Source organism: Schistocerca serialis, chromosome 3 (assembly GCF_023864345.2).
Source record: "Schistocerca serialis cubense isolate TAMUIC-IGC-003099 chromosome 3, iqSchSeri2.2, whole genome shotgun sequence".
NCBI classification, from domain to species: Eukaryota; Metazoa; Arthropoda; class Insecta; order Orthoptera; family Acrididae; genus Schistocerca; species Schistocerca serialis.
Genome location: NC_064640.1, coordinates 399,561,375 through 399,578,979, shown reverse-complemented (window position 1 = coordinate 399,578,979; position 17,605 = coordinate 399,561,375). Strand labels below are relative to the sequence as shown.

The 17,605-nt window shown below is 39.5% G+C and overlaps 1 protein-coding gene across 7 annotated transcripts in view; it reads left to right on the top strand.

Moving 5' to 3' along the window:
• Positions 1-3,594: 3,594 nt before the first annotated feature.
• Positions 3,595-17,605, top strand: part of LOC126470255 (dnaJ homolog subfamily C member 21) — a 263,365-nt gene continuing 249,354 nt past the window's right edge. For 3 of the 7 annotated variants that reach the window (XM_050097980.1, XM_050097979.1, XM_050097978.1), the window contains exon 1: positions 3,595-3,705. The gene's annotated coding sequence lies outside the window, so the exon portion shown is untranslated. Of the gene's footprint in view, positions 3,706-4,395; positions 4,538-5,895; positions 5,911-17,605 lie in introns of those variants that run through there. The other 4 variants (XM_050097974.1, XM_050097981.1, XM_050097973.1 and 1 more) reach the window with 3 other exon arrangements.

Below are 17,605 nucleotides of genomic sequence, written 5' to 3'. Positions count from 1 at the left end.
TCAGCTTCATAAATAAAAGGAATAAACACAATTTTCTTTGAAACTTCCTGGCACATTAAAGCTGTGTGCCAGACAGAGACTCAAACTTGGGTCCTTTCTTTCAGGAGTGCTAGTTCTGCAAGGTTCACAGGAGAGCTTCTGTAAAGTTTGGAAGGTAGGAGACAAGGTACTGTCGGATGTGAAGCTTTGAGGATGGGGCGTGAGTTGTGCTTGGGTAGCTCGGATGGTAGAGGACTTGCCCGCAAAAGGCAAAGGTCCTGAGTTCGAGTCTCGGTCTGGCACACAGTTTTAATCTGCCAGGAAGTTCCATATCAGCACACACTCCGCTGCAGAGTGAAAATCTCATTCTGGAAACATCCCCAAAGCTGTGGCTAAGTAATGTCTCCGCAATACCCTATCTTTCAGGAGTGCTAGTTCTGCAAGGTTTGCAGGAGAGCTTCTGTAAAGTTTGAAAGGTAGCAGACGAGGTACTGGCAGATGTGAAGCTTTGAAAATGGGGTGTGAGTCGTGCTTGCGTAGCTCGGATGGTAGAGCACTTTTCCACGAAAGGCAAAGGTCCCGAGTTCAAGTCTCGGTCTAGCACTCAGTTTTAATCTGCCAGGAAGTTTCATATCAGTGCGCACTCTGCTGCAAAGTGAAAATTTCATTCTGGACAATTTTCTTTATTCTGAAGTCTGTAGCTACCATGCTGCATGAATGAGAAAGATTCACCAACTAACCACATTCAGGAATAAAAAAGGAAGTGACTGCTAAAAGATGTTCAGCCTAAAATTGCAATTTTCCTGCAAAATTTTATATCTGCTGTTTCCAAGTGGTACTGCTGGTTTACATAGGTACCCCACCTGACTCTACAATGAAAATTCTACAAAATTGATTTTGACCACTCCAGAAGACTGTTCAGTAAAATTACAGAGAGTCCAAACTACTGGCATTCCAGGTCAGTAGAACAAGTGCAACATCTGTAAAAACTACCTTATTTCTTGTCATTACACTGTCACTGACCTAAAGAGGAAGTGAAACAGGGAACTACTGAACCACAACATGATTACAATACTTCTTTGAATGACCTATACAGAACCAAAATAATCAATACCTTCCTTCCCATAAGTTAAGAATTTTGTTATCTTTTTTTGTTCCTGCAAATGGTGAGAGAGTAGACTCACTCAGTAATTATAACTGTACATGTACTGTGTAAGTTATATGCTTCAGAAAATTGACAGTGGCTTGCAACACTACATATTTCCAGAATCTGTCACATTCTATATAGTCAAAATATAACATATCATATAAAGTATGCAGAACCTCAGGTTTTATTAATGAAACTGCATTAAATGATGTGCTGAGAGAGACATATGGGGAGATTTTTTCTATCGTGTACAAACTCTGGGGATTGATCAATGAGAGGACACAGAACAAAGAAGGTCTAATGAAGTTATGTCTGGAAATGCATGATTTCCATGCTAAGACCATTTATTCAGTCATACATTGTTACAGAGACTGCAGTCTAATAACCACTGCACCATACAGCCACAGTTAGATATATGCATTGAAAATGCTTTCCGTGTGCCTCAATGCTTGTCTGTACGCACCATAGTATGTTCTTTCTCACACATTCGCTTCGGCCAGGCTGCATCTGAACATTGTGAACGGCAGCATTAATACACTGCTCCCGTGCCTCCACATCTGGAATGGGCTCTGCATACACAAACTTTTGAGATGGCCTCATAACCAGAAATCCCACATGTTGAGATCTGGTGAATGAGCAGACCGTGCACCTGGACCCCCTCGTCAGATCTGTCAACCAGGAAAGACATGATTGAGATACATCCACACATTAACAATGAAGTAGGCTGGAGTACCATCAAGTAGCAGCCACATAACCCTTCGAATCATCAATGGCACTTTTCCAGCAGGGTAGGCAAAGTCATCCACAAGAAACGCCAACAGTTCCAGCCTGTTAGACGAGGTGGAAGGAAGACTGGTCCCAAAATATGGTCGTCAATTATCCTGGCCCGTACATTCCGGCTGCACCGACGCTTATGATTCACTGTCACCATACCATGGGGGTTCTGTATACTATCCCACAGATGATTGTTATGAAAGTTGAAGACACCACTCCACATAAAGTGACCTCATCTTTGAACAGGATGGGTTACATCCTGGAATCGTGGTTGCCTGGTGAAGAAACTAATGAAAAAACTGCTCTCGGTGTAGAAAGTTTGTTGCTAGTAAGCCTTGCACACGCTGTGAGTGATTGCCACGTACAATATTCCACGTGGTCGTCTGGCTTACCCTGTACTGGTGGGCCAACTGCCTGTTACTGATATGGCGGTCGCCTTCCACAGTGTTAATCACATTTTCCTCCAAGTTTGGCGTCCAAACATTTTGGGTATGTTCTTCATGATTTCCTGATTCCTGAAATGACCCTGTCTCAGACAAACTGCGAAACACTGTTGCAAACATGCTGTGGTTGTTGTCAGTGGGGTTAGGTCTCCTGATAGAACCTTGCTGCCTGCCGTCCATAACCATTTGCCTTCCCATAAATAAACACCATGTCAGCTACTCTCGATTCGAATACAGAACCACTGTGTACAATGCTGTATCATATCAAATACAAGGTGAGCCAGCAAGAGATGTGAATCAGACACAACATTACCAATTACTATGGCAGGAGAGGGTGCTAGGGCATGATGTATGAGGAACAGTACCATCCTCTAGCAGGAAACCATTCATACTGTAACTGTGGCCGTATGGTTCAGCACGTATTAGACCGCAGCATCTGTAAAAAAGTATGATTGAATAAATGGTCTCTAGCATGGAAACCATGCATTTCCATTGTTCCGTATCCTCTAATCGATCAGTTCCTAAAGTTTATACACGGCGGGAAAACTCGCCCTCTATAGGCGTATTAGCATTGTGTGCTGAATTACACTGTGTGCCTACGTAAATGAAGATAGGCATTGCATCAATATAGATAGAAATCACCTATATGGAAACCTAATTCATTTTAGATTGAGACGTAGGAACCCATTCCTATGTCGATTTCTGCATAAGGAGTACTTAAATATTTCATTTATTTCCTCCTCCTTCAGTAATGATATGTCTAAGTAAACGACACCAACTTTGTACAATAGCTGTCTGGATTGATAGAGTAACTTGTCGAAGTCTACCGAGTCTTATAGCGCTGTTTTGAACGTCGATGGCATTAATACGTAAAGCATTGAGTAAATAAATCATAGACAATTTTCTGATCAGCTTGTCCGAAGCTCGTATCACACTCGAGTTCAGAAACTACGTAGCAAATTCACACTGTTTTTACGCTATAATTAAAACGGTTCATTACATCGTTCCGGGTACATCCGATTTCATAAACTCAGGAGGGGCACAATAGCGAAAACTATTTTCTTTCGTATTATGATACGTCGTTTCTTGCCTAATTGCTACTTGGCAGCCAAGCAACGACACAAACTTTGGCCGGCAGTCCGGCACGCTCAAACAACTATAGTTCGACATCCAATACAGAGATAACTGCTGTTGGCATTGCAGTTTATATCTTTGTTGTAGCTTTGCACGACTTTGGCTTTCACCACAGAGCTCAGACGAAGTTGACAGCGCAGTGTGGTAGGACGTAGGACTGAGACAAGGGATTTTGACTTGCGTGGTGTGAGTGAGGTTTCGGCCTGTTGTGGAACTAGGCAGACAGTTGTAAGTATTATGTTGAGATCAATACCTTTCAGCTAGTAACGTGGAATATTATAAGTAATGCTGTGAATCATCTTCAGCGTCACGTACGCCGGTTTACTATTGCCATGTGTATTGTGTTCGATCGCTTAACGAGGAATTTTCGTGGCCTGTGTGGTATGCAGTTGATTACAATTTGTAAATCGAACCTTAGACGTAACATTTCCTGCCGATATTACGAGAATATGATTAAGACAGTATTTTCCTCGAGTATATCATGCAGAAATGTATCCGTTCATATCGCATTGTTTCACTCAAGGAGTAATTCATTCGTGACAGTATATGCTGACTTAGCTTCTCGTTTGTTGCTGAACTGCTCTGTAATAATTATTTATCCACTTCCTAACGCTGAATGTGATCATTAGTCCTTTAACAGTTGCGTCACGTTGCTTTGGTTGCACCGTTAGTAAAGAGGTATGGTCTAGGAGTCATTGGCTTCAGACTGTTACTTAATGTTTATATATTCATTGTTTTGTTGTTAGTTGGCGAGGTCAACGAATGTGATACTAAAAACCTGTTTGTGGTGACAGACTGGTCTGTTGCTTTGACAGTTTAGAAAAATCCGTAACATCGCGATATAGTCGCCATATTGTTTGCGGCGAATGTTGCAGGTTTCCAATGATCAATGATGGATAGATTGCATTCTGTTCACAGCATGGAGGTGAGAATAGGAGGAGACGGCGCTATGGACCCCAGCCAAACTATGGTTTGAAGACAGGTGGGCGTGGCGTGCCGCCATGACAGACCAAAACACTGACAATGTGTTACAGCAACCGGCTGTATTTACAGTTCACCAGTACGTTGTAAACGTAATTGATGTTCACAGGTTGATTATTTCAAAGTTTTTGTTTCAAATAAATTGCCAGAGAAAGCAAAATCTCTCGTCTTATGTTGAACAATCGTGGTAAAGAGGTGTAGCCCATGACTTAGATACCCAAATTCAGCCATTAGCCGAGAATAAGAGCACTTGGTTACTTCAACATTTTTCTCGTTGACAGTCCTATAAAGTGACGAAAGGAAGGAAAAAATTACTGATTACCACATTTTCGCTGTTGGAGTAAAACTGCCGCATCAGGCATGACATTGTAATGTATTATTTTTTATTGCCAGTTCTCTTCGCAACAAGTTTCGGGTCATCAGAAGCGTCCGATCCCGCGCGTCGGCTTTGACTCATGACGTAAGGGTGTTGTGTGTGACGTCATGACGGCATGGAGTTTGGTTTGTGAGTGTGGCGTGTTTGTGGATGTCGTCGTGTTGTGGTATGTTCAGGTTTTCGTTTGTGTGGTGTAATAGGCTCAGTTTGTTAGTGTCAGCTATGTTTCATTGGAATTCATTTCAGTGAGTTAATGATTTTGTGTGAAGGTTAATTTAGTGTTGTTCGCTGTACATCGTGTGGTAATTTTACTAAAATTAATCTGTTGTTTTTGTTCTTCAATGGATGTGACGGATAAAATTAACAGTGCGCAGGTCATGGGAAGTGTTCGATCCCAATGTGTGGCTTGTATGTTGATATTGGTATCGAGAGATGTTTTTGAGCTATATAGGCCAAGGGAAGTGTTTGATCCTAATTTATGGGATCGGGAGCTGCTGTTGAGCTATATAGGTCAAGGGAAGTGTCCGATTCCAGATGATACTGTGTTTAGTGGTATTTGGGGAGTTTTGTGATGTCGGTTTCTTTCGTCGTTTTGTGTGGTTTTGTATGGGGGTGGGTGTCTAAATTTGTTTATATTTAGTTTGCCCCCCACCCAAAAACCCCATATTTCCAGCGCTTGTCCCATTAGTGTCATTAGGCTTTTTGTGGAAACTGTGTGTTTGTTTTTCGATGTATTTTCGCCCTCATAATGAGTACGTACCATACTGGAATCATGGTTTATGGTCGTTTCCGCCATATTTGTGACGTCATGGGTCAAAGCAGACGGGCGGGATCGGACGCTTCCGTATTTCCCAAGTTTCCCAGACAGTATCAACATATACCAGTAGATGTCTCTGCAGAATTATCATTGTAAAAGACAGATTTCAAGAGAACGTCGTCGTCATGGAGCTGCGTGAAAACGAAGCTGCAGGACGAAGTTCGCTCTACTGGTGAAGTGTCTGTACGAAAATGCCATCTATTTTGAAGATAAGGCTCCAGATACTTCTCTACTCTGCCACTTACACCTGGATATTTAGGTCTCTTTTGAAAGTATTTTGTGACTAACCCAATCAGCCGCTTTTGTTAACTCAAATATTCCAAACATCTTTTTGTTGGACATCAAAACATTGACAGCAAATCCAAATATTGCATTTTCTGGTGATAACCCCTCCTGAAAGCCAAACACTTTCGATATTATGCTTGCTACAGTGCTTAACAATCCTACCATGCATAAGTTTCCCTAAAACCTTGGAAAGACTTTTCAGTAGGGAGATTGTCGAATAATGTGCAGGACCTGTATGTGCCTTGGCATTGAGGTTTTACAACAGCACACGTAAGCTTACCAGGAACTGTTCCATGCGTAAATGATGCACCATAAATGTGCCAAAGAATTTTACTAACATGGCTCCAACAGTACTATAATAATTTTCTTGACATATTGCCAGCTCCAGTAGAGTTATTACTTTTCAGTGATTTAATGACTCATTCAATTTTCGGAAGAATGACAGTTGTTACTTGAATCTGTTCTATTGTGCTAGGTACACCGGCTAGTAGAAAATTTGTAGCTTGATTTATGGAGCCTTGTGATCCTATTTGTTCTATTAGAGTTAAGAATGTTTACTGAATACATCAGTAACTATTTTTGGGTCACTAATAATAGGATTCTCATTTTTTATTTGGATATTTTCATGGCAAACTGCACTTTTCCTTGTTTCCATCTTTTACAAAATTCCCAATTTTATTGCTTGAGTTATTAATTTCTGCCTTCAGGAACATGTTCTTTGGTGCCTTTATGGCCATGTTAAGAATATTATTGTACAGTTTAATGCCTAATCTTATTTGGATCATATGATCAGTTGGTTGCTGCATAAAGCTCCCTATTTATTGTAAAAGAAATTTTGATGCCCATTGTAATCCAAGGCCTGTAATCTGTTTCCAGTAGATTTCTTTATTAACTTTTTAGGAAATGTTTAATCAGGCAGGCTTTGCAGCTTTATGGATACTCTTAATTAGGAATGATCAGCAGCAGAACATACAAAAAAATGTAGAAATTGAGAAGTCTGAGTACCGTAATGCTTTCGTTAGTGATTTTTAAATGAAGTGTTAGAGTATACATCCATTGTCCCTAGAATATGCATTATTCATTGGAACAAAAAAACCATTGTAATGATCCATTCTCACATGAACAACTTGTAATGCCTTCTGTGGTGATTTCGCCAATTCAGATTCTAAATTACAAAGCCATTTGGTCAACTCAGATCTGTGTTAAAACTTTTTCTTCGCTAGTATCCACCTCTTTCCATATTTAGCAAACATCTGTAAAACTCACGGTGAATAGGAGGAATGAAAAAGCATAGACATTTGGTCATTGTGTTTGGAAATTTATCTAGCAAAAAAATCCACTGTATGCTTGCTGAAGTTTTAAATGTATTTTCTTTCAGGCTGTAGCAAGACAGTCTTGAATGGCATTTTAACTTGAGCCACTACATCTTCGCACATTTCCAGTATTTATGTGTAAGCAAGCTATTCGCCAGGTCTTTAATATTATGAAATCAGTTTTGTCACAAAAAGGTTTGTTGTTCCTACATTCTGTAATGTGATATAGTTATCCCCTGAAGAACAGAGCCAGTCCAGTAGTGCTGAAGTCATGCTAAATTTCATAAAAGGTGGTGAACTAGTTCATGAGACTTGTGATACATAGTTTAGATTTGAACATTATGTACTTAAGTTATCCATGAAGCTGTAATAAACTGATAGTTCTATCACAGTTATCCGAAGAGGTGAACAAATGATTTGCCTTATTTGTTGCATTTAAAAGAATTGATGCAGCAGATACCAACAGTCTGTTAAATTAACATGTGACTGATGGGTCTTAGCCATCAACCTTTGTTTCATTATGGACAGCTTCATTCCATCATGCCATTTGAAATGGAACTATGGTGGAAGCCCAAGAAATATGAATTAGGTATGTGTTACACAAAAAAAAAGCAGTAATCCTTACCATGACCAGGGAGAATAGCCTAACAAGATGAAGTCCCAGTTTTAAACTGCTAAACATATTGAAAGTAGGTTACTGTGCATAAAGTTTGTTTCGCCAGGAAAAAATTTAACTAAAAGAAATGAGGTACTTTCACATAGCTAAGAGGTAAACAACACAAGCTGCCATGAGAATTTTTTAATGTGTGGGGATGCATCCATACAGTTACCTTCCACATTTTGTCACCAACATATAAAACACTAAGAAATGTAAGTAGACTGCCGGCCAAATACTAAATGAAAATCCATTGCGTGCTGTAAGGAAACATTGGCAAAGCAATCTGTATGTGTAATATATGTATGGCAAGAACCAAGTAGAAGTGATAAACATTATGTTCAACAAAATACAATTATAGAGCCTCAAAGTGTAGGCTTACATATATGAAACAGTTGTAGTGTTATATAGGCCTACAAGGTGGCACAGTTTTAAAAATAAAATTTCCTTCTTTATATCTGAATTCGCTAATGAAACGATTCTTTGCAGAATCTTTGTGTTGATAAATATGGGTACATATGTGAAGAAATTATTGTCAGTCATTATTTCTTTGAATATTTTATTTTGTCAATAATATTATTTAATTTACAGTATTAGAATACTGTAATAAAATATCACTGCATTTGTACACCCAAGTTGTATTTTTAATTCTTCACACTGAAAAGACATTTAACAGTAAGACAAAAGATAAAAATGATTTACGAGTAGTGTGTGACATTTTCATTTTGTTCTTTACCAGTGAATAAAGTGACATATTTGCACCTAAGATCGCTGCTAGGTATGTAACACAACCAAAACAACATTGGTCTGCTGGTACTGTGAATGGCTGAAAGCGAGGGGAACGTACAGCCTTCATTTTTCCCAAATGCGTGCAGGTTCACTGAACTGTTAAATGATAGTGTCCCTTTGGGTAAAATATTCCAGAGGTAAAATATTCCCACATTTGGATATCTGGGCGGGGACCACTTGGGAGGGCGTTGTTATCAGAAGGAAAAACTTGCATTCCAAGGATGGGAGTGTGGAATGTGAGATCCCTTAATCGTGCGGGTGGTTTAGAACACTTGCAAAGGGAAATGGATAGGTTAAAGTTAAATATAGTGTGAATTAGTGAAATTTGGTGGCAGAAGGAACAGATCTCCTAGTCTGGTGAATGTAGGGTTATAAATACAAAAATCAAATGGTGGTGGTGGTGGTGGTGGTGGTGGTGGTGGTGGTGAAGACGGATAAGCTTCTTCGAACAGCATAGTGAATGCATTATTGTAGCCAAGACACACGAAGCCTACGCCTATCACAGTAGTAAAAATTTATATGCCAACTGTCTCTGCAGATGACAAGAGATTGAAGAAATGTATGAGGAGATAAAAGAAATAATTCAGATAATTAAGGGAGATGAAAATTTAGTAGTCATGGGGGACTGGTATTTTATAGTAAGAAGGGAAGAGAAGTTGTAGGTGAATATGGGATGGGGGTAAGGAATGAAAGAGGAAGCTGTGTGGTAGAATTTTGCAGAGAGCATAACTTAATCATAGCTGGGACTTTGTTTAAGAATCATGAAATAAGGCTGTACATGTGGAAAAGACCTAGAAACAACTGAAGTTCAGATTGGTTATATGATGCTAAGATAGATGTCAGAACCAAGTTTTAAATTGTAAGACATTTCCAGGGGCAGCTGTGGACTCTGATCACAATTTATTGGTTATGAACTGTACATTAAAACTGAAGAAACAGCAAAAAGGTTGGAATTTAAGGGGATGGGACCTGGATAAACTGAAAGGACTAGAGGTTGTAGAGTTTCATAGGGAGCATTAGGGAACAATTGACAAGAACAGAGGAAAGGAATACAGCAGAAGAATAGGTTGCTCTGAGAGCTTAAATAGTGAAGGCAACAGAGGATCAAACAGGTAAAAAGGCAAGTGCTAGTAGAAATCCTTTGGTAACAAAGATATTGAAATTAACTAATGAAAGGAGAAAATATCAAAAAATGCAGTAAATGAAGCAGGCTAAAAGGAATACAAATGTCTCAGAAATCAGATTGACAGGAATGGCTAGAGGACAAATGTAGTGATATATAAACATATCACTAAGGGAAGATTGATGCTGTATACAGGAAGAAGAGAACCTCCTGTTTGAATATCAAGAACTTAGGAAACCAGTCCTCAGCAAAGAAGGGAAAGCAGAAAGGTGGGAGTGTATGAGGTGTGACTGGAAAGTTTTAAGTATGGGTTTGTAATTGTACAATGGTGGTACTTACATGCTATTGTGATGCATCTCCTTCAACGTAGTCCCCTTCTGACTAAACACACACTCAAATGGGGTTTCCACTTTTGGAAACATTCCTGAAATTTTTTTTCCTGAAGTGTGTTAAGGATGCTCTCCGTATTTGCCTGGATGTCTTCAGTCAAGTCAAATTGCTTCACTTTCAGTGAAAATTTCAGTTTAGGAAACGGGTAGAAGTCCACAGGGGCCAAATCAGGGGAATATGGTGGTTGTGGAAGTGCAGGAATTTTGAATTTCGTCAAAAATTCAACGATGGAGAAGGTACAATGAGCTGAAGTATTGTCATGGTGTAGCACCCAACTCCTGTCTTTCCACAATGCAGGCCTTTTCTTCTGCACTTTTTCGTGCTTACGCTCAAGGACACATTTGTAGTATTCTTGGTTAATTGTCTGTCCTCCATGGGTAAATTCATCTTGCACAATACTGGTAGAATCGAAGAAAACCACCAACATTGTCCTCACCTTCGTCTGACTTTGCCATGCTTTTTTAGGTCATGGTGAACCCAGTCTTTCACTGCAAGGACTGCACTTTGGTTCCGGGATCTTATCCATATACCCACGATTCATCACCTGTAATTACCCTATTTAACAAATCTGGGTCATTTTTAGGCTGATTAATCAGTTCTTGGCACACTTCAAGTTGGTATCGTCTCTGGTGACTTCACAACACTTCTCTAATGAATTTTGTGGACATTTAATGCGTGTTCAGATCTTCAGTTAAAATTGTCTGAACTGCATAGAAACTTAAGTTCATTAGCCATCTCCCTTATTGTAATTCTATGATCAGAGTGCACTGTCATGAACTTTCACAACATTTTCATTTGTTTTTGAAGTGGAAGGACGGCCGGACTGTGGTTCATACTCACGATTTGTGCCATTTTTTTAAATCTGTTGACCCAGACAAAAATATTTCACTTGGCTCATACAATTATCTCCAAAAGCTGTTTTTAATAGTTTGTAAGCCTCAGAAGCTGATTTCCAAGTTTTAAAACAAAATTTCACACAAACTCGTTGCTCTGTTTTTACGTCCATTTTCATGTAGATAGAATCTGGCAACAAGCTGTAACAGACCTGCACTCAACCAGCTGACACAACGAACTGAATAAAGAAAAGTTTCCTGTTAGAGGGCATTCTTGGACTCACTCCCCACCCTCAGTGTACCTGCCTGTCAAACCAGTAAGCAGTAGTGGATCCATTCTTAAAAGTTTCCAATCACACCTCGTGTAGGGGGTCTGTACAAGGGCGTTGTACGTGAGTGCACTGAAAGACCTAAGTCGAAAGAAGGCCCTGGGACTAGACAACATTCTGTTAGAACTACTGATAGCCTTTGGAGAGCCAGCCATGACAGAACTCTCCCATCATGTGAGCAAGATGTATGAGACAGGCGAAATAACCTCAGACTTCACGAAGAATATAATTTCAATTCCAAAGAAAGCAAGTGCTGACAGGTGTGAGAATTAACGAACTGTAAGTTGAATAAGTCACAGTTGCAGAATACTAATAAGAATTCTGCACAGACAAATGGAAAAACTGGTAGAAGCTGACGTCAGGGAAGATCAGTTTGGATTCCATGGAAATGTAGGAAGATGCGAGCCAATACTGATGCTACAGACTCCCTGTAGAAGAGAGGTTAAGGAAGACAAAGCTGCATTTTCGTAGCATTTGTAGACTTCCAGAAAGTGTTTGACAAAGTTGACTTGGAATACTCTTTCAAATTCTGAAGGTGGCAGGGGTAAAATACAGGGTGCAAAAGACTATTTGTTATTTCTACAGAAACAAGATTGCAGTTATGAGTAAAAGGGCCCAAGAGGGAAGGAGTGATTGGGAAGGGAGTGAGACAGGGTTGTAGCCTATCCTCGATGTTATTCAGTCTGTTTATTGAGCAAGCAGTAAAGGAAACAAATGAAAAATTCAGAGTAGGAATTAAAATCCAGGGAGAAGAAATAAAAGCCTTGAGGTTTGCTGACTACATTGTAATTGTGAGACAGTGAAGGACTTGGAAGAGCCGTTGAATGGAATGGACAGTGTCTTGAAAAGAGGATATAAGTCATTAAAAGCAAACGGAGGATAATGGAATGTAGTCAAATTAAATCAGGTGATACTGAGGAATTAGATTTGGAAATGGCACTTATAGTAGTAGATGAGTTTTGCTATTTGAGAAGCAAAATCACTAATGATGGTCAAAGTAGAGGATATAAAATGTAGACTGGTGATGGCAAGGAAAGTATTTTGGAGAAGAGGAATTTAACATCGAGTATAGATTTAAGTGTTGGGAAGTCTCTTCTGAAAGTATTTGTGTGGAGTGTAGCCATGTATGGAAGTGAAAATTGGATGATAAATAGTTTAGACATGAAGAGAATAGAAACTTTTGAAATGTGATGCTACAGAAAAATGCTGGCGATCAGATGGTTAGATGAGGAGGTACTGAATAGATTGGGGGAGAAGTGAAATTTGTGGTACAACTTGAGTAGGAGAGATCAGTTGATAGGACACATTCTGAGGCATCAAGGGATCACCGGTTTAGTATTGGAGGGCAGTGTGGAGGGTAAAAATTTTAGAGGGAGACCAAGAGATGGATACACTATGCAGTTTCAGAAGGATGTAGGTTACAATAGGTACTGGGAGATGTAGAGGCTTGCACAGCATAGAGTAGCATGGAGAGCTGCATCAAACCAGTCTTTGCATTGAAGACAACACCACCAACATACGCCAGGAGTTTTAATTCGTCAAGTCTGATGTTTTGTTCCAATGGGGTCGTCTTTTTAAGTGAAAGTAAGAACTATTAATTGCAATGCAAAATGCTTGTCATGATTGTTCACACTTAATTCTAAGACAAAAGCGAAGTTCAGAGTTTGAGCTATGTACTATTTCCCTGTATGAAGTCTTCATTTTTTAAAATTGTGAATTTAAATCACAAATGGTAAAGTTTCAACATTCTTCATAATAGATTTGAATGCTTTATACACTATACCAACCTAGTGGCCTATGCACAAAAAGTTGAGGTTTGTAAGTAAACCCATAAAGTTGTAGCTATCTGATAATAGGGAAATTGATGGCTGCATAATGACCAGGTGCTCATGCATGAGGCTTCAAACTTGAATTTATTAAACCTTATTAGTTAAGAGTTCTGTTCAGTGGTTTTACTATTAAAACATACAGGTATTCATGTAGCAAATATGATTAAATTGTGAGGTCAGCTTAGGAGCTACCAAACTATTAAGAGTTTACACAGATTGACCCAATTGTATTGTGGAATTTAACTATTATTATATGCTGTACCAGAATAGGGAAAAAATGTAGAAATATAAGTTACTGCCCATTAAAAAGAACAAGTTTTGTATATCTTGTCCAGATTTTATTCTCATGTAATATATCAATTATTCTCATGGGTGTATGGTTTTGTCATGTCAGAAGGAATCTTTTGGCTGTTGCTTAAGAGGTTTCTCAATGGCATTTTTAAATTCCCTAAAGTGCACCTTTTGAATGCTTTTTCTATATGTGTGTGCACGCTATATACTCCACAATATGGATTGTGACTTCAGACAGAAAAATTCCAGCAGCATAGTAATCATAGTGTCACTGCATGATTTTCCTTCCTTACTAATTGCCACCATTCAGAAGTAAAATCGGTTTGATCTTCATGAGAATTACTGTGAATAAGGATTGGAATTTCCTATAAAAGTACACAATTTTTTTCTGATTCACAGATCTCAGTATGAACTAGTAGCTCCTTGTAAGCTACAACATACTGGCATGCAGTCAGATTATTGCTCCAGCCACCATGACTACTGAATGCACTAAAAAGAATCTCTGAATTGTCTGAGAGAACTTGCACACAGGGAGGAATTTTAATGAAGGATTAGTAGTTTCTCACACTAGTTTCCTATATGTGTGGAGAACACAATACAATTGTCGAAGAAGAGTGATTGTGAAGTTACCTGGACATGTGTAACAGGGCTAAGGGAAATAAAGTAAATTGTGGGGTGTTATTACAGGCCACCAGGTTCCACCGTGACAGTTCTAGACTATTTAAAAGGGAGTCTACATTCTGTATCGCAGAAGTACCCGGATCATGCTATATTAGTCGGAGGCGACTTCAACCTACCTAGTGTAGACTGGGATGCCTATGGATTCATTACAGGTGGTACAGACAAGCTGTCGTGTGAATTACTTTTGAACACATTATCCAAAAACTGTCTTGAGCAGCTAAATCGACAGCCAACACATAATGGAAATATTTTAAATCTGGTAGCCACGAACAGTCCAGACCTCATCGACGTTGTCAGTGTTCAGACAGGGATTAGTGATCATGATGTTGTCATTACAACTATGGTTACAAAAGTAAAAAAAGTCGGTCAAGAAGGCTACGAAAGTATTATTACTAGAAAGAGCACATAAGCAGTTGTTAGCATCCCACTTAGTAAATGAATAGACTTCATTTACTTCCGGTACGGTGGACGTAGAAGAATTATGGGCAAATTTTAAGCACATTGTAAATCACACATTGGACAAGTATGTGCCGAAAAAGTGGGTTACGGATGGAAAAGACCCACCGTGGTTTAACTGCGCAATTTGGAGAATGCTCAGGAAGCAAAGGCAGTTGCACTCGCATTAAAAGAAAGATCGGGAGAATGAAGACGGGCAAAAGTTAATAGAGATTCGTGCTGCTGTAAAGTGATGTGCGAAGTATACAACCACTACTACTGTCATAACTTAGCAAAAGATCTTGCTGAAAACCTAAGGAAATTCTGGTTTTCCATAAAATCGGTAAGTGGGTCGAAGGCTTCCATCCAGTCACTGTCTGATCAGTCTGGCCTGGCAATGGAAGATAGCGAAACAAAAGCTGAAATTCTAAATTTAGCATTTGAGAAATCTTTCACGCAGGAGAATTGTACAAACATACCGCCGTTTGAGTCTCGTACAGATTCCTGTATGGAGGACATAGTGATAAACATCCCTGGGGTTGTGAAGCAGCTGAATGAATGGGTTGAAAATAATTGCCAGGTCCTGATGGGATTCCAGTTTGGTTTTACAGAGAGTACTCTACTGCATTGGCTCCTTACTTAGCTTGCATTTATCGTGAATCTCTTGCCCAATGTAAAGTCCTGAGTGACTGGAAAAAAGCGCAGGTGACGCCTGTCTATAAGAAGGGTAGAAGGACGGATCCTGAAAATTACAGACCAATATCCTTAACATTGGTTTGTTGCAGGATTCTCGAACATATTCTCAGTTCGAATGTAATGAATTTCCGTGAGACAGAGAAGTCGCTGTCCATGCATCAGCACGGCTTTAGAAAGCATTGCTCCTGCGAAATGCAACCTTGCGAACCATGGATGAAGGGTATCAGATGGATGCCATATTCCTTGACTTCCGGAAAGCTTTGACTCAGTGCCCCACTGCAGACTCCTAACTAAGGTACGAGCATATGGGTTTGGTTCCCAGATATGTGAGTGACTCGAAGACTTCTTAAGTAATAGAAACCAGTACGTTGTCCTCGATGGTGAGTGTTCATTGGAGGTGAGGGTATCATCTGGAGTGCCCCAGGGAAGTGTGGTAGGTCCGCTGTTATCTATCTACATAAATGATCTTTTGGATAGGGTGGATAGCAATGTGCAGCTGTTTGCTGATGATGCTGTGGTGTACGGGAAGGTGTAGTCGTTGAGTGACTGTAGGAGGATACAAGGTGACTTGGACAGGATTTGTGATTGGTGTAAAGAATGGCAGCTAACTCTAAATATAGATAAATGTAAATTAATACAGATGAATAGGAAAAAAAATCCTGTAATGTTTGAATACTCCATTAGTAGTGTAGCACTTGACAGTCATGTCGATTAAATATTTGGGCGTAACATTGCAAAGCGATATGAAGTGGGACAAGCATTTATTGGCAGTTGTGGGGAAGGCAGATGGTAGTCTTCGGTTCATTGATAGAATTTTGGGAAGATGTGGGTCATCTGTAAAGGAGACCGCTTATAAAACACTAATATAACCTATTCTTGAGTACTGCTCGAGCGTTTGGGATCCCAATCAGGTCAGATTGAGTTAGGACATAGAAGCAATTCAGAGGCGTGCTGCTAGATTTGTTACTGGTAGGTTTGATAATCATGTGAGTGTTACGGAAATGCTTCAGGAACTCGGGTGGGAGTCTCTAGAGGAAAGGAGGTGTCTTTTTGTGAACTGCTACTGAGGAAATTTAGAGAACCAGCATTTGAGGCTGTGACTGCAGTACATTTTTACTGCCACCAACTTAAGTTTCGTGGAAAGACCACAAAGAGAAGAGAGATTAGGGCCTGTACAGAGGCATATAGGCAGTCATTTTTCCCCCATTCTGTTTGGGAGTGGAACAGGGAGAGAAGATGCTAGTTGTGGTACGAGGTACACTCCGCCACGCACCGTCTGGTGGATTGCGAAGTATGTATGTAGATGTAGATTAGGTAAATCATTGACAGCTGCAATGAAGGGCCCAAGGATAGACCCTTGTGATACACCTGTGCTGATTCCATTGGAGATACAGAAAAGAAATCCAACAAATCCAGTCCTTCACTTAGACAACTCTCATTCCTTTATGTTTTTGGTGCAATTGTTAGAGTTTATGTACCTCTGTACATTTAGCAAAAATCCCTCAACAGCTAATTAGTTTGCCTTATTTAATGCCTGATCATAGTCTTTTTGTGAAAGTTTTCTCGAATTTAGGACACCATAAAAGTAGGAAATACGCATAAATCTTAGTGTTGCACATGCCTCTTAGAAACCTAGAATTTTCATATCATATCAATACTGTACTGCATCTGCCACAGAGTTGCTAAGTAACTGTTGTCAATTTCACCTTAATCTTACTTACCAAGAAATGGTGATGGGCAGTAATTTTGTTGCCCATGTGGAGTCTTCTTTTAACCTGTAATTTATGTAATGGTTCCAAAAAATGCCAACAAATGAGACTGCTTTGCTCATCCTAAAAATTTTTTGTTCCTAGAGAGTTTAACATCAGTTTCAACATATCTGGTGGGTGTAGGAGAAATGACACTTCATGACTATTCCCTTCCACCAAAAAAGTAGTTGCCAGTTTCATAAGGAATGTCATCTCCTAGGCATCTAGCCATTGATAAATTTGTGACTAGACAGTCATGAATGAGACAGTTAAAATACAACATGAATTACCAAGACTGAGGCATTGCTTAACTAATTTGGCTTTTCAATTGCTATTTATACTGCCAGTGAAATAGAATCCTACTAAGAGCTTCCAAGAAGCATTTATGGCAACAAGCATGAGTACGAATGCCTCTTTGACATCTGGCAGGTTATCCATATCTGTGGAAGACCTCTTGTTGATGTAACTATAATAGCACACACTATAAAATTGTATGTGTTGGCTTATGACAGTTTCATACACTAATAAGCTAGAGATTTTGATGTTTTGTTCCAGGA